The sequence below is a fragment of the Ahaetulla prasina genome, chromosome 3 (genome assembly GCF_028640845.1).
Source record: "Ahaetulla prasina isolate Xishuangbanna chromosome 3, ASM2864084v1, whole genome shotgun sequence".
NCBI lineage: Eukaryota > Metazoa > Chordata > Lepidosauria > Squamata > Colubridae > Ahaetulla > Ahaetulla prasina.
This window is the reverse complement of record NC_080541.1, coordinates 115,037,612-115,051,863: the sequence shown is the minus strand read 5'-3', so window position 1 is coordinate 115,051,863 and position 14,252 is coordinate 115,037,612. Positions and strand designations below refer to the sequence as shown.

The following is a 14,252-nucleotide window of genomic DNA, read 5'->3' as shown; positions in this document are numbered from 1 at the left end:
GGGCAGAAGATGGTATAGAACTGCTGAATAGAATTATAAGGTTACAGCCAATGATTGCAATAATAACTAATGCAACTGTTAGTGCTCTAAATTTCTTGGTTAAACAGCATACTCTGTTTAAAACAGCAATATCTCAGAATAGATTTGCTTTACACTATTTGTTAGCAAAGATAATAGGTGTGTGTGTGTAAAATTTAATCTCACAAACTGTTGTTTGCAAATAGATGACCAAGGACAAGCTTTAGAATAGAATAGAATAGAATAGAATAGAAAAGAAAAGAATAGAATAGAATAGAATAGAATAGAATTTTATTGGCCAAGTGTGATTGGACACACAAGGAATTTGTCTTGGTGCATATGCTCTCAGTGTACATAAAAGAAAAGATACGTTCATCAAGGTACAACATTTACAACACAATTGATGATCAATATATCAATATAAATCATAAGGATTGCCAGCAACAAGTTATAGTCATACAGTCATAAGTGGAAAGAGATTGGTGATGGGAACTATGAAACGATTAATAGTAGTGCAGATTCAGTAAATAGTCTGACAGTGTTGAGGGAATTATTTGTTTAGCAGAGTGATGGCCTTCGGGAAAAAACTGTTCTTGTGTCTAGTTGTTCTGGTGTGCAGTGCTCTATAGCGTCGTTTTGAGGGTAGGAGTTGAAACAGTTTATGTCCAGGATGTGAGGGATCTGCAAATATTTTCACGGCCCTCTTCTTGATTCGTGCAGTATACAGGTCCTCAGTGGAAGGCAAGTTGGTAGCAATTATTTTTTCTGCAGTTCTAATTATCCTCTGAAGTCTGTGTTTTTCTTTTTTTTTTTTTTATAAAAAAGTTTTATTTTTACAATCTTATCAAATAATTCATCCAATGTACAGTTATATACAATTAGTCGGGCCTGCCCAGTCACCACCCCCCTTTTTAACCTTCTTCCCTCTTCTACCTTCTTTTACTTTCCAAACCTTCCTCTCCTTCTCTTATCTACCTCCTCTCCTCCCTCCACCCTACACTCTTCTCCCTCTTCTACCCCTCTTCCTTCCTCTTCTCCTCTTTCCTACCTCCTACTCTCTCTTTTTTCCCTCCCCACCGTTCTAAAATGGCAACTGGTCAGACCCGACCCTACATTAATTATATTTATACATCTTCAATAATCCCTGTACATTAACCATCACTCCATCACTAACCTCAACCCCCAATTCCTTCCCTTTACCCCCACCCCACCCCGACTTCCCAGAACAAAATGCAGGGTATCAAAACTAACAATCATAATCTAAGATAATTCCTAAATTATAATCTCTAGTCTCTCCACGCTTATTCACACTCAATTCCCCTCTCCTTCAAAAATATATCTAATACAAATTATTTCCTAAATTTACTCATATGCTATTTGATATTTTTTTATCTGATACTTATTTTGAATATAATCAATCCACATTTTCCATTCTAAAATATATTTTTCTTGTGTATAGTCTTTCAAGTAAGCAGAAATTTTTGCCATTTCTGCCAGATTTGATACTTTAAGAGTCCATTCTTCAATTGTAGGTAATTCTTCTTTCTTCCAATATTGAGCAATCAAAAGTCTTGCGGCTGTTATTAAGTTCAGAATCAATTTAGTCTCTATAGCTGTACAATCCATAATTATTCCTAGTAAAAAGAACTGCGGGGTAAACTTAATCTTCTTTTCAAAATATTCTGCATGATCCACCATACTTTAATCCAAAATGCTTTAACTTTTTTGCAAGTCCACCATATATGATAATAAGTAGCATCTTCACAATCACATCTCCAGCATTTAGCCTGTACATTAGGATACATACATGACAATTTTGGGGGGTCTAAATGCCATCTATAAAACATCTTATAAAATTTTCTCTCATATTTTGCGCTTGTGTAAATTTAACATTCCTCACCCAAATTCTTTCCCAAGTTTCCAACATTATTGGTTGCTGAAAATTTTGTGCCCACTTAATCATACAATCCTTAACCAAATCAGTCTCTGAATCTATTTCTACTAATACATTATACAACCTCTTAATATGCTGTTGACCTTGATCTCTCAATTGTTTTAACAAATTATCCTCAATTTGCTTAACACCTATTTTTGATCTAATTTCCATCTAGCTTGTAGTTGTCCATATTGGAACCATGTATAATTTTTCCTTCTTCCCCATCTTTTCTCTAGATTTTAATTGTAACTCCCCTTTTCCATACAAAGAAGTTCTTTATAAGTAACTACCTCCATCTTTTGATATATATTTATATTTTCTATCATGTGTCTCGGTTTGCCCATATTGGAATCTTTCCTCTAATTTGTATTGATATTGCCTCCTAACCCTCAATAATGCATTTCTAATTATATTATTTTTAAATATTTTATCAACTTTCTTATCATATAATAAATAGGCATGCCACCCATATAACAAACCATAACCTTCTATATTCAGAACTCTTTCCTCAGTTAAATTAATCCAATCAGTAATTAATGATAAAACAACTGCTTCATAATACAATTTTAAATTAGGCATTTTAAGACCCCCTTTCCTTATATCCTGCATTACTTTTAATTTTATTCTTGGTTTTTGCCCATCCATACAAATTTACTAATCCTTTTGCCATTCCTGTAATTTAATATTCTTAAACACCGGTATCATTTGAAACAAAACAAAAACCTGGGCAAAACATTCATTTTATAGCCGCTATTCTTCCCAGCAAAGATAGTTGTAACTTCTTCCAACTCTCCATTTCTTTCCATACCTTCTGCCACAATACCTCATAATTATTTTTGTATAATTTAACATTTGAAGCTGTAATATATATTCCTAAATATTTAACCTTTTAACGATTTCAAAACCTGAAGTTCTTTCTAACTCTTCTTTTGTTGTATATTCATATTTTTAGTTATCATCTTTGTCTTTTGCTGATTCACCTTAAATCCAGATACTTTACCATACTGACCAATTATATCTTTTAAACCAGTTACTGAGTATATTGGTTGAGATACAGTAACAACCAGGTCATCTGCAAAAGCTCTTAATCTATAATCTTGATGTTTAACTCTAATTCCCTTTATTCGATCGGAACCACGTATGTTATTCAGAAGAATTTCTAAAGTTAAAATAAAAAGTAATGGGGACAAGGGACATCCCTGTCTCATCCCTTTCTCAATTTTAAAAGTTTCTGTTAACCCACCATTTACTATTATTTGTGCTGTTTGCTTCTGATATATTGCTTTAATTGCACGAATAAAATAATCCCCAAATTGCATTTTTCTATTACTTTAAACAAAACTGCCAATCCAATCTATCAAAAGCTTTTCAGCATCCAAAAAGGAATGCCGCTGATACTTGGTTGTTTCGTTCCAAATATTCAAGTAAATTTACGATTTGCCTCACATTATATCTCATCTGCCTACCCTTAATAAATCCTGACTGATCATTATGAATTATTTGATTCATCACTGGCATTAATCTATTAGCCAATATCTTGGTAAATATCTTGTAATCAGTATTTAAAAGTGATATAGGCCTATAATTCTCTGCTTTAATACCATCTCGATCTTCCTTCGGTATTAACGAAATAAAGGCTGTCCTCCATGAAGGGGGAACATCTCCTCCCATTTGAATTTTATTAAATAACTCTTTAAGTGGTTCAACCATCTCATTTTGTAAATTTTTATAATAAACAGCTGTTAAACCATCTGTTCCTGGTGCTTTACCGATTTTAAGTTGTTTGATTGCTAAGAAAATTTCCTCTGAAGTAATTAATTGATTCAATTCTTCTCTTTGATTTTCTGTAAGCTCACAAATATTTTGTTGTTGTAAATATCTTTCTATCTCTGTATCATCAACCATATCCCTAGAATATAACTTACTATAATACTCTAAAATGCTTTTTAATCAAGTTCTTTTGATAAACTTCCTTACCCTATATTCTATTTTATCAATCGTTCGTGATTTCTGTTTTTTGCTTATTAAATAGGCAAGCCATCTTCCTGGCTTATTGGCATTATTAAACGTATTATGTTTTACATATTATAAATTAATTGCTACTTGATCTGCCATCAACATATTAAACTGAGCTCTCAATATATTTATTGATTCTTTTATTTTACTATTTCCTGGGCTATTTATCAATAATTGTACTTTCTTTCTAATTTCCTCTTCCAGTTCCTTTTCTTTTCTGCAATTTATTTTTGTATTTAATATTCATTTGTATAAGATTTCCTCTCATATAAGCCTTACTGGAGTCCCAAATCATCTCTATAGATGTCTCTTTTTTCATATTCATAATAAAAAATTCTTTCATTTGTTTTTACATTCATTTACATTTTGTTCATATTTAAACAAATTCTCATTCAACCTCCATGATCTCCTAGCCTCCTTTTCCCGATCAAATTCAATCCAAACTGGACTATGATCAGATAAAGTTCTTGAACAAATCTTCGTCTTCTTCACTCTAGAATACAAGTCATTAGTAATCAAAATAAAATCAATCCTCGAAAATGATTGGTGCCTATCAGAAAAGAAGGTAAAATCCCTCTCTTCTGTATTATGTTCTCTCCAAATATCTCTTAATTCCAAGTCCTCCAGCATATCAAAAAGCCTTTGGTAATTTCGCCGCTTGATATCTTCCTTAAGCTTTTTGTCTTTTGAGTATCCAACACACCATTCCAATCACCCATTAATATATATGATTTATAATCCCAAAATACTATTCTTTTATGTAAAACTTGAAAAATTTTCTTGTTGTTGATTTGGAGCATAAACTCCTATTAATAATGTCTTCTTTCCTCCAACAAGAGTTCAATAGCAATGTATCTTCCTTGCTTATCCACCTCAATTAATTTTGCTGATATATCCTTCTTTATATATATAACTAAACCATTTTTTCTCCAAAGAGGAGGCAACAAAATGTACTCCCAGTTTTGAATTTATCAAATATTTCTGGTCTAAAGATCTAATATGTGTTTCTTGTAAACAAGTAATGTCATTTTTAAATTGTTTCAAATAATGAAATACTTTCCTTCTCTTCTGCGGTGAATTCAAACCATTAACATTCCAAGATAATAGTTTAATTGCCATTATCGGCCAAAGGAAACTTTTGGAACACCAGCCGAGATCACATTTACTTTAGGCCTTGCCCCTCCCACTGTTTCCGTTGTAGTAGTTGCCAGTTGTTGTTGTGCCTTCATCTCTTGTTCCTTGCGTTTAGCAGCAGCTCTTGTCAGCCTTTGTTCTTTTGAATCTGGACCCGTCATAGGTATTTCCAACACTTGTAATAAATCTTCTTCCATCGCAATCTGTTCTTGAACCTGCTTCACTTCTCTTTCCTTCACTTCAGTCTCCTTTCTTCTAGCATCCAGTGGAGAAAGACTTCCAACTTTAATGCCTCAACATAAAATTCTCTTGCTTTTCCAACTGTATTGAGACGATGTACTTTCCTGCATAATATACTATTATACCAGTTGGAATATCCCATCTATATTCAATCTGACGTTTTTAAGTTCATTCACCAGGAAGGCAAATTCCTTTCTAGCTCTTAACATTTTGGTGGAATTTCCTTTAATATTAAAATATCCTGACCAGCAATCTGAATCTTCTCCCCCTTATATGAGGCTTGCAAAATCTGATTTCTCACTGTTCTATTTGTAAAATAAATAACAACATCCCTTGGCAACTTTTTTTGCCTTGCTATCCAAGAATTCACACGATATATTTTATCAATTTGATAAGCCACATCTGCTGGACAAGCTGCTAATATCTCAGCAAATACTTCAGAAAAAATTTCCCTTAAATCCTCTTCTTTATTCTCTTTCAGACCACGAATTCTTAGAGCAAATTCCATATTTCTGTATTGTATCAAAACTATTTCATCCTCTGTCTTTTCCATTTTACTTTGAAATTCAGCCATTTTATTTTCTAATTTTAAATTACATTGCTTAATTACTTCAACCTCCTCTTCTAATAAAATCACATTCGTTGCCAAACTTTGTACTGCCATTACAAATCCTTCTTTAACTTCTTTATTTCCCACTTGAATTTCTGATATCTGCTCTTTCATTTCAGACATCTCATCAGTTATAACTTTAAATTTTCTTCTATAAAGCCTTTTAAGTTCTCTTGTAACGCCTCTAAATTCAATGTTCTAGTCTCTGCTGTATGAGCTGGAGAGGCACCAGCTGATAAAGTTCCAAAGCTCTTTGTTACAGTAGACTTTAATTGTTTGGCTGCCATCTTCTATAAAATTATTTATTTATTTATTTCCAACTTAATATTCACTTTAAATCTTCTTAACTTCTGAAAAACACAGTCTTTTAAAGCAGTATTTTAAAATCTCCTAGATTCTATCAGCAGGCAGCAAAGAGTTAAAGCAGCAAGTAACATGCAAATTACCAACTGCAGAGGCACACGCTGAAAGTATCACTTTCGCTTTCCACTCGTTAACTTGTTAACAATTCGCCTCCATTTTCTTGCTGTTTTCAAGCTTTTTACAAAGTATCGGGGAATCGGCTTGGCTACTTGCTTAAAGTTCTCCCACTTTCGTTCTGTCCGGTATAATCCTTTATTGTCCAAAATAAATCTCGGCGTTTGGTCGTGGTGATTGGTTCCGCCAAAGCAGAAGAATCCTCGGATCTGGAGCACTTCGGGTTACTGGAGGGAACTTAACCCTTCAAACCCCTTTTTTCTCAGGGGCTTTAGGGAAATTCAACCTCTGCCCTCAGCTCACCCCTTCTCCTTCTCCCGAAGAGGGGGTTTTCCGAACCGCTGGACAGCAGATTTAAGCTGTCCTAGCGATTCCACATAATCCAGAGGTTGGTGATCGTAAAGATCACCGCCATCACCTACGGTGCCAAACCGGTTTGAAGTCTGTGTTTTTCTTGTTGGGTTGCAGAATCGAACCAGACAGTTATAGAGGTGCAAATGACAGACTCAATAATTCCTCTGTAGAATTGGATCAGCAGCTCCTTTAGAGTAGAAAGCTGCCAAAGTAAAGGTTGCACATGTTCCAGTGCACACTTGGACTGGGCAGTTGACTTCACCTGGTTTGGCAGTCCCTTCTCTTACTGGAAAAGGATTGGATTTCTAGTGTTGTTAACCTTTGGAGGTCTTCTCCTCCTCCTCTGTTTCATCCCTTTAATCCAGCGTGTAATGTATCTTTAAGAGTTGTGGAGGGAAAACTGAGCGGGAAAAAGCACGTTGCTGATTGGATGAAGCCTCTGGCTAAACTGTATATAAAGAGAGGGTTTTCCCAGCCCGGGTTGCTGCGTTCACCATATAGTAAAGAGCTGTTGTCATGATCCTGGTCTCCTGCCTCGTTATTGCCCGAATCTAACACTGGCGACGAGGATGGGATCTTGAGGCTAAGAGCGCCAGGAAAAAGCTGAAGTCACCAGGAAGACGCGAACCCAGCAAACAAGGGGCGGAAAGCAGCGATGTCCAGCTACACACCGCCAGCGCCATTCGACCCAGCTAAGGAAAAATGGGGGTCATACATGGCTCGTTTCGAGTGTTTCCTCGAAGCAAACGAACTCCAAGGAGTCTCAGACAACAGGAAGCGAGCGTATTTCCTGAGCCACTGCGGTCCAGAGGTTTTCGACACCGCAGAATCGTTGGCGGAGCCAACGCCGGTACAATCGGTGCCGTGGCAGACTCTACAAACCGTATTGAAAGCCCATTATGCACCAACGCCGTCCAAGTACGTGCAACGGTACGAATTCAGGGAGCGTAGGCAGCAAGAGGGCGAGTCTATCAGCGTATACATGGCAGCCCTGAGGAAAGCCACGAACCATTGCGAGTTCCGAGACTTGGAAGAGGCATTGCTGGAGCAACTCATTCGTGGGGTCAGGGACATCCGTTTGCGACGGCGGCTGCTGGCCAAAAGCAATTTGACGCTGGCAAACGCCTTGGATGAAGCCAGGGCTAATGAGATGTCTACCCAAGCGGCGGAAACCCTACAAAAGCAGGTCGCACCAATGGCTGGTGCGAAATCAACCCCGGTCCACAATGAAGAGGTCCAGGCCGAGTCGGACGGTGAGGAGGAGGAAGGAGTCTTCCACACCGGGAGGCCGGAGAAAGAAGACCGGGGTGACTGCGCGAGTTGTGGAGGGCGACACCAACGACAACAATGCAAATTTAAGGATGCGACTTGTCGGCGGTGCGAAAGGAAGGGGCACCTAGCACAGGTCTGTCGAGCACCCCAACCTTCCCGCCAAAAATTCAAACTGACCAATCAGAGCGCGGGAACGGCGAAGCAGCCCGTGATTGGTCAATTCAAAAAAGGCGCGAAGTTGAATCAGACTGTCGTGAGAGTGGGTCACGCAACAACACGCCTAGAGAAAAAAATCTTTACGAAAGCAAAGATTGAGGGGGTGCCGTGCCGATTGGAGGTGGACACCGGCTCAGCGATCATGATCATGTCCTGGGACACTCTCGTGAAAGCCGTACCCGCCATCGCAAAGCGCAAGCTGAAACCACAGAAATTAAAGGTACAAGACTACCAAGGGAATCGCATCCCTGTTTGAGGGGTAACGTCCGTCCACGTCGAGTATGGACAATACAAGAAAACTCTGCCCATCACCATAGTCGATGGGACCCTGCCAAGCTTGTTGGGACTGGACTGGTTCCGAGCATTGGGCATGGGAGTGACTGGAATCTTCAGAAACGAAGTCAACCTCAAAGACGCACTCATGGAAGAATTTGGGGACGTTTTCAGAGACTGCCTGGGCAAGTACACGGGGACCCCTATTTCTTTTAACTTAGATCCACAAGTTGCCCCTATCCGTCTAAAGGCTAGGAGGGTCCCGTTCGCCCTAAAGCCCAGGATTGACCGGGAACTGGACAAGCTAGTAAACCAGGGAATTCTAGTGCCAGTTGACCATGCCAAGTGGGAGAACCCTATAGTCACCCCAGTCAAACCGGACGGGTCGGTCTGGATTTGCACTGACTATAAGGCAACGCTTAACAAAGCGTTGCAAAAGAGTGCTTACCCCGTCCCGGTGGTACAACACCTACTGCACTCAATGGGGCAAGGGCAAGTTTTTGCCAAGCTAGACTTGGCCCAAACCTATCAACAGCTGCCCGTAGATAGCAGCACAGCCGAAGCGCAGACAATTGTGACTCACAGAGGGGCTTTTAAGTGTACCCGGTTACAGTTTGGGGTTAGTGTGGCTCCAGGGTTATTTCAGAACCTAATGGAGCGGCTATTGCAGGGACTACCAGGGGTGGTACCATACTTTGACGATGTACTGGTATCCGCTGAGAATCTAGAGGAATTAGGGGTAAGGCTGCGAAAAGTTTTGGGCATTTTCCGGTCTGCCGGTCTCACAGTTAAACTGAACAAATGCCAGATCGGGGTTGAATCAGTGGAATTCCTAGGCTACCGGATAGACAGAAAAGGGATTCACCCCACTGAAAGCAAGGTACGGGCCATCAGGAAGGCCCCGGTTCCAAAGAACAAAACGGAGTTGCAGGCATTCTTAGGTCTGGTCAATTTCTACGCGGTATTCTTAAGGAATAAGGCAACAGTAGCCGAGCCGCTTCATAAACTACTAGCAAAGACGGCTGCATGGTCTTGGGGAAAGGCGGAAGCTAGGGCATTCGAAGGGGTAAAGAATCTCCTATCGAGTGATAGCCTCCTTATCCAATACAATGGCACGCTGCCATTAGTGTTAAGCTGCGATGCATCTCCCTATGGGGTGGGGGCTGTGCTCAGCCACAGGTTGCCAAATGGCACAGAAGCCCCTATTGCATACTACTCCCGAACCATGTCATCAACTGAAAGGAATTATAGCCAGCTTGATAAGGAAGCCTTGGCTATAGTCTCAGGAGTCAAGAAATTCCATGAATATGTATTTGGTCGTGATTTCGAAATCATCACGGACCATAGACCTTTGCTAGGCCTGTTGGCAGGCGATCACCAACGCCTGTGGCACTTTCGCCCAGACTGACCAGATGGACTATCTTTCTAGCGCGATTCTTACAAACTACTACACCGGCCAGGAAGGAATTAGGGCATGCAGACGCCTGAGCAGATGCCCGTTACCAGAGACTATCAAGACCCCACTCCGGGGACACCAGTTCTGCTAATTGACTCTTTGGACTCTGGCCCAGTCACATCCAAAGAGGTGGCTCGGCTTCGTACAAGGACATTACAATAAGGACTGTAATTGGTTGGGTACAAGAGTTTTGCCGCGGCGAGCGTTTTAAAGAATTTGTGAAAAAACGTGGGGAACTCTCAGCTCAAGGGGGGTGCCTGCTATGGGGGGATCGAGTGGTGATCCCGGAAAAATTGAGGAAAAAGGTATTGGAGCTCCTTCACGAAGGCCACCCAGGGATCGTGAGAATGAAGGGTCTAGCGAGAAGCTATGTGTGGTGGCCCTTAATGGACACGGAAATTGCTGAAAGGGTAGGGAAATGCCAGGCCTGCCAGGAGGCCAGACCGCTACCCCCAACGGCCCCGATTCGGGAATGGGAAAGACCCCAGGGCCCTTGGTCTAGGATCCATATCGATTTTGCCGGCCCCTTCCACGGCCAAACCTTTCTGGTAGTAGTCGATGCCTACTCCAAATGGCTGGAAATCATTCTCATGAGATCCATGACAGCCGAGGCCGTGATTTCAGTCCTACGGCACCTATTTGTAACCCACGGGTTGCCCGACACTTTAATCTCCGATAATGGCCCGCAATTCACAGCAACCCAGTTTGAGGGGTACTTGGCAGAGGAGGGCATCCGACATGTCCTCTCGGCGCCTTTCCACCCTGCGACGAACGGCCTTGCAGAACGTTTCGTTCGGAGCGCAAAGGAAGCATTGTCCAGAATCAGACCAGGCGATTGGCAAACAAAAATCGATACATTCCTAGCAGTCCAACACAGAACCCCCTGTGTAACAACTGGCCGCAGCCCGGCAGAGCTATTAATGGGTCGGAAGCTTAGGTGCCCACTAGACCGTTTAAACCCAAACTACACACCAGACGGTTACAAAGGGGCACACGGTAAAACAAGAGGGATGGCAATAGGCGACCTAGTGTGGGCACACAACTACAGCGAGGGCCCGACCTGGTTAGCAGGAAAAATCCTAGAGACAACAGGACCAAAATCATATCTGGTAGAGATAAAGGATGGCCGGGTATGGAAGCGCCACATAGACCAAATAAGGAAACGCATAACCGGGAAATCAGAATCAGATGAAACAGGCCTTGACTATCAAACGTTTGAATCCACAGCTGACTCAAACCCGGGGCAAACGCGGGACTTATCTGAGTTCCAGGAGGTCCAGCGACGCCAACCGGTTCCTCCTGAAAACAGCAGGGACGACTCTGCAAATAATCCAGGGCCGGATGGCCTAGAGGAGGAGCTGAGAGGAACAAACAGTCCCTCCGGTCAGCTCGACTCACTCCCAGAAAATGAATTGCGCAGGTCCGAAAGAGTCAGGAGACGCCCAGTCTACTTGCGTGATTACGTTGAAAAATAAGATGTTAATTCTATGTAAATATTGGTAAAGTGCTTTCTGGGAGGGAAGGAGTGTAATGTATCTTTAAGAGTTGTGGAGGGAAAACTGAGCGGGAAAAAGCACGTTGCTGATTGGATGAAGCCTCTGGCTAAACTGTATATAAAGAGAGGGTTTTCCCAGCCCGGGTTGCTGGGTTCACCATAAAGTAAAGAGCTGTTGTCACGATCCTGGTCTCCTGCCTCGTTATTGCCCGAATCTAACACAGCGCATAATATCTTCTACCCTTCCTGATAAACAGGCAAATATCATGGTCCTGAAGACCATCCAAATTATACTCCCCTAATCTAACACCGACAAGATGCATCCTGTCCTAACAGAAAAGGGAAGAATGAAGGGACATAATAATAATGGAACAGGTAGAATTAGTGGGACATAATAGTAGAGTCAGTAGAATTGGTTTGACTTGCTCTATTGCTTCTGTAAGAATTGCTTTGCTAATAATTAGAATTGCCTCTGCCATGTGTTTCTATCAGTGATCTCACCTCTGTGTTATCTTGTTTTTCTGTACCACTCCATGCCTGGTGGATATCTCAAGAAGCAGGGTTGCTAAACACTCAGCCCCTCTATTGCTAGGCTCTCAGCCTCCCCTGCCCCTGCTCCTTGCTGCACAGACAATTCAGGGCTCCAAGGAAGGCATGGGCCAGGAGGCCAGAATTGGGTATTAAACTAATGCCTCTGAAGGTGTAAAAGGACGCCATACCTTCCCCAAGGTATGGCCTTTCACTGCATGCTCTTTGTCTGTATGTAGTGGTATGGTCTACCCAGCTCTTCTTTGTACAAATTAAAGCTGACATTTTTCCAAGCCTCTTTGGCATTCTGGTGACTCAAGTACATTTTGGGACCTTACAGCTGGTAGCCTAATTTTTGGTAAATTGCTCTGACCTCATAATCTTATTTCTTGTGTTATGTCATTCTTTCTACTTATATTTTGTTATATCAATGAAATAAATTATCTAAACTGTTTGAAAGTGATTTGTTTCTTGGAGCAAACTATAATCTTGTGGTTCTATAAAATTAGAGAACATGGATTAAATTCCTGTGCCTTAATCTGGATTCAGATTGATTGCATTTAAACCTTAATTCCTTGTGAGTATGGTTAAAATATCAATTTAAAGAATGTTAAACATCTGGGTGAAATATTAGAAACAAAGCTGGGGTTTATTTGTATCAGTGCTAGTGTAGAAATAAAATGAGAGGCTTCTTGAAATTCAAATAGAAAATGGCATCCATATCTTATTCATCTACTATTAATTCTTAATAGAATAAAATAGAGATGGAACAGAAATGGAAATAGAAATATTTCCTAATGTCAAATTTGCTGGAACACCTACAGACTAATTCACATTATAATTGCAAAGGAAAATATGAAACTGTTTTTCATTCCTGAATGTAATTAAGTTAATGGCATTTTAATTATTTTGCAGAAAAATCAATATCAGAATATGGCAGATAATACAATAGTCTCAAACATTTTATTATTCAAGTTTTTCAAAATCTAAATATGATTTTGGTGAATAGTTAAAACATATAGAGACATAGAAAATATGGAAATCATGTACCTATAAAGTATCTCTATATAAACATTGAAGGTGCATTAAGAATATGGCAGCATTGATGGAGAACTCTGGAGATTTAATCTGACAGGTGAGGTGCAGACATTTCATTTCAGATTTTGGAGGTGGGTTGCATGAAGGGTAGGGTATCTTAGAAATATCTAAAGGCAATCCCTGGTATAGATAGCATTTACACGCATCTTTTAAAATATTTTTTAAAAATATTAGGGCAAAGAAGCACTCTCGAGTTGGCAACGCCCACCCAGTCACATGCCCACCTAGCCACGCTCACCCAGTCACGACCGCCTAGCCCTGCCCACCCAGTCACATGACTGCCTAGCCCTGCCCACCCAGTCACATGACCACTTAGCCATGCCCACCTAGCCGTACCCACAGAACCAATAGTAAAAAAATTTGAATTCCAGCACTGGTTGCCACCCTATCTGTGTGCTCCAATAGGACAAGAGTAGGGACTAGTCTTTTTTCCCTGTCACTGCAAGCAGGTATAGTGTTTCATATCTGAACTAGAGAGGACTCAGCTTATCCAGCTCTTTCTGATTTCAAGAAACTTGAAATTTTTGGGAAGGGGAATGGCCAGCATCGCAGTGGGACAGCGGATCCCGGTGCTCTGGAGAAAATGCCAATATCCCAGCTGTTTGGGGTCCTCTATGGATCATAGCTTTCTTGTACAGGTGAATCTCAAAAAATTAGAATATCGTGCAAAAGTTCATTTATTTCAATAATGCAACTTAAAAGGTGAAATTAATATATGAGATAGACTCATTACATGCAAAGCGAGATAGTTCACACCTTGATTTGTCATAATTTTGATGATTATGGCTGACAGCTCATGAAAACCCCAAATTTACAATCTCAGAAAATTAGAATATTACATGAAATCAATAAAACAAGGATTGTACATAGAACAGTATCGGACCTCTGAAAAGTATTAGCATGCATATGTACTCAGTATTTGGTTTGGGCCTCTTTTGCATCAATTACTGCCTCAATGTGGCGTGGCATGGATGTTATCAGCCTGTGGCACTGCAGAGGTGTTATGGAAGACCATGATGCTTCAATAGCGGCCTTCAGCTCTTCTGTATTGTTCGGTCTCGTGTCTCTCATCTTTCTCTTGGCAATGCCCCATAGATTCTTTATGGGGTTCAGGTCAGGCAAGTTTGCT

The 14,252-nt window shown here is 40.6% G+C and overlaps 1 long non-coding RNA gene across 1 annotated transcript; it reads right to left on the bottom strand.

Annotated features, from left to right (window-relative positions):
* Positions 1-1,391: 1,391 nt before the first annotated feature.
* LOC131196388 (uncharacterized) lies at positions 1,392-5,100 on the bottom strand. Its single transcript, XR_009154708.1, has 2 exons — positions 4,890-5,100; positions 1,392-1,732 (listed from the first exon to the last, which is right to left on the bottom strand). It is a non-coding gene; the product is annotated as an uncharacterized LOC131196388 (long non-coding RNA).
* Positions 5,101-14,252: the final 9,152 nt, after the last annotated feature.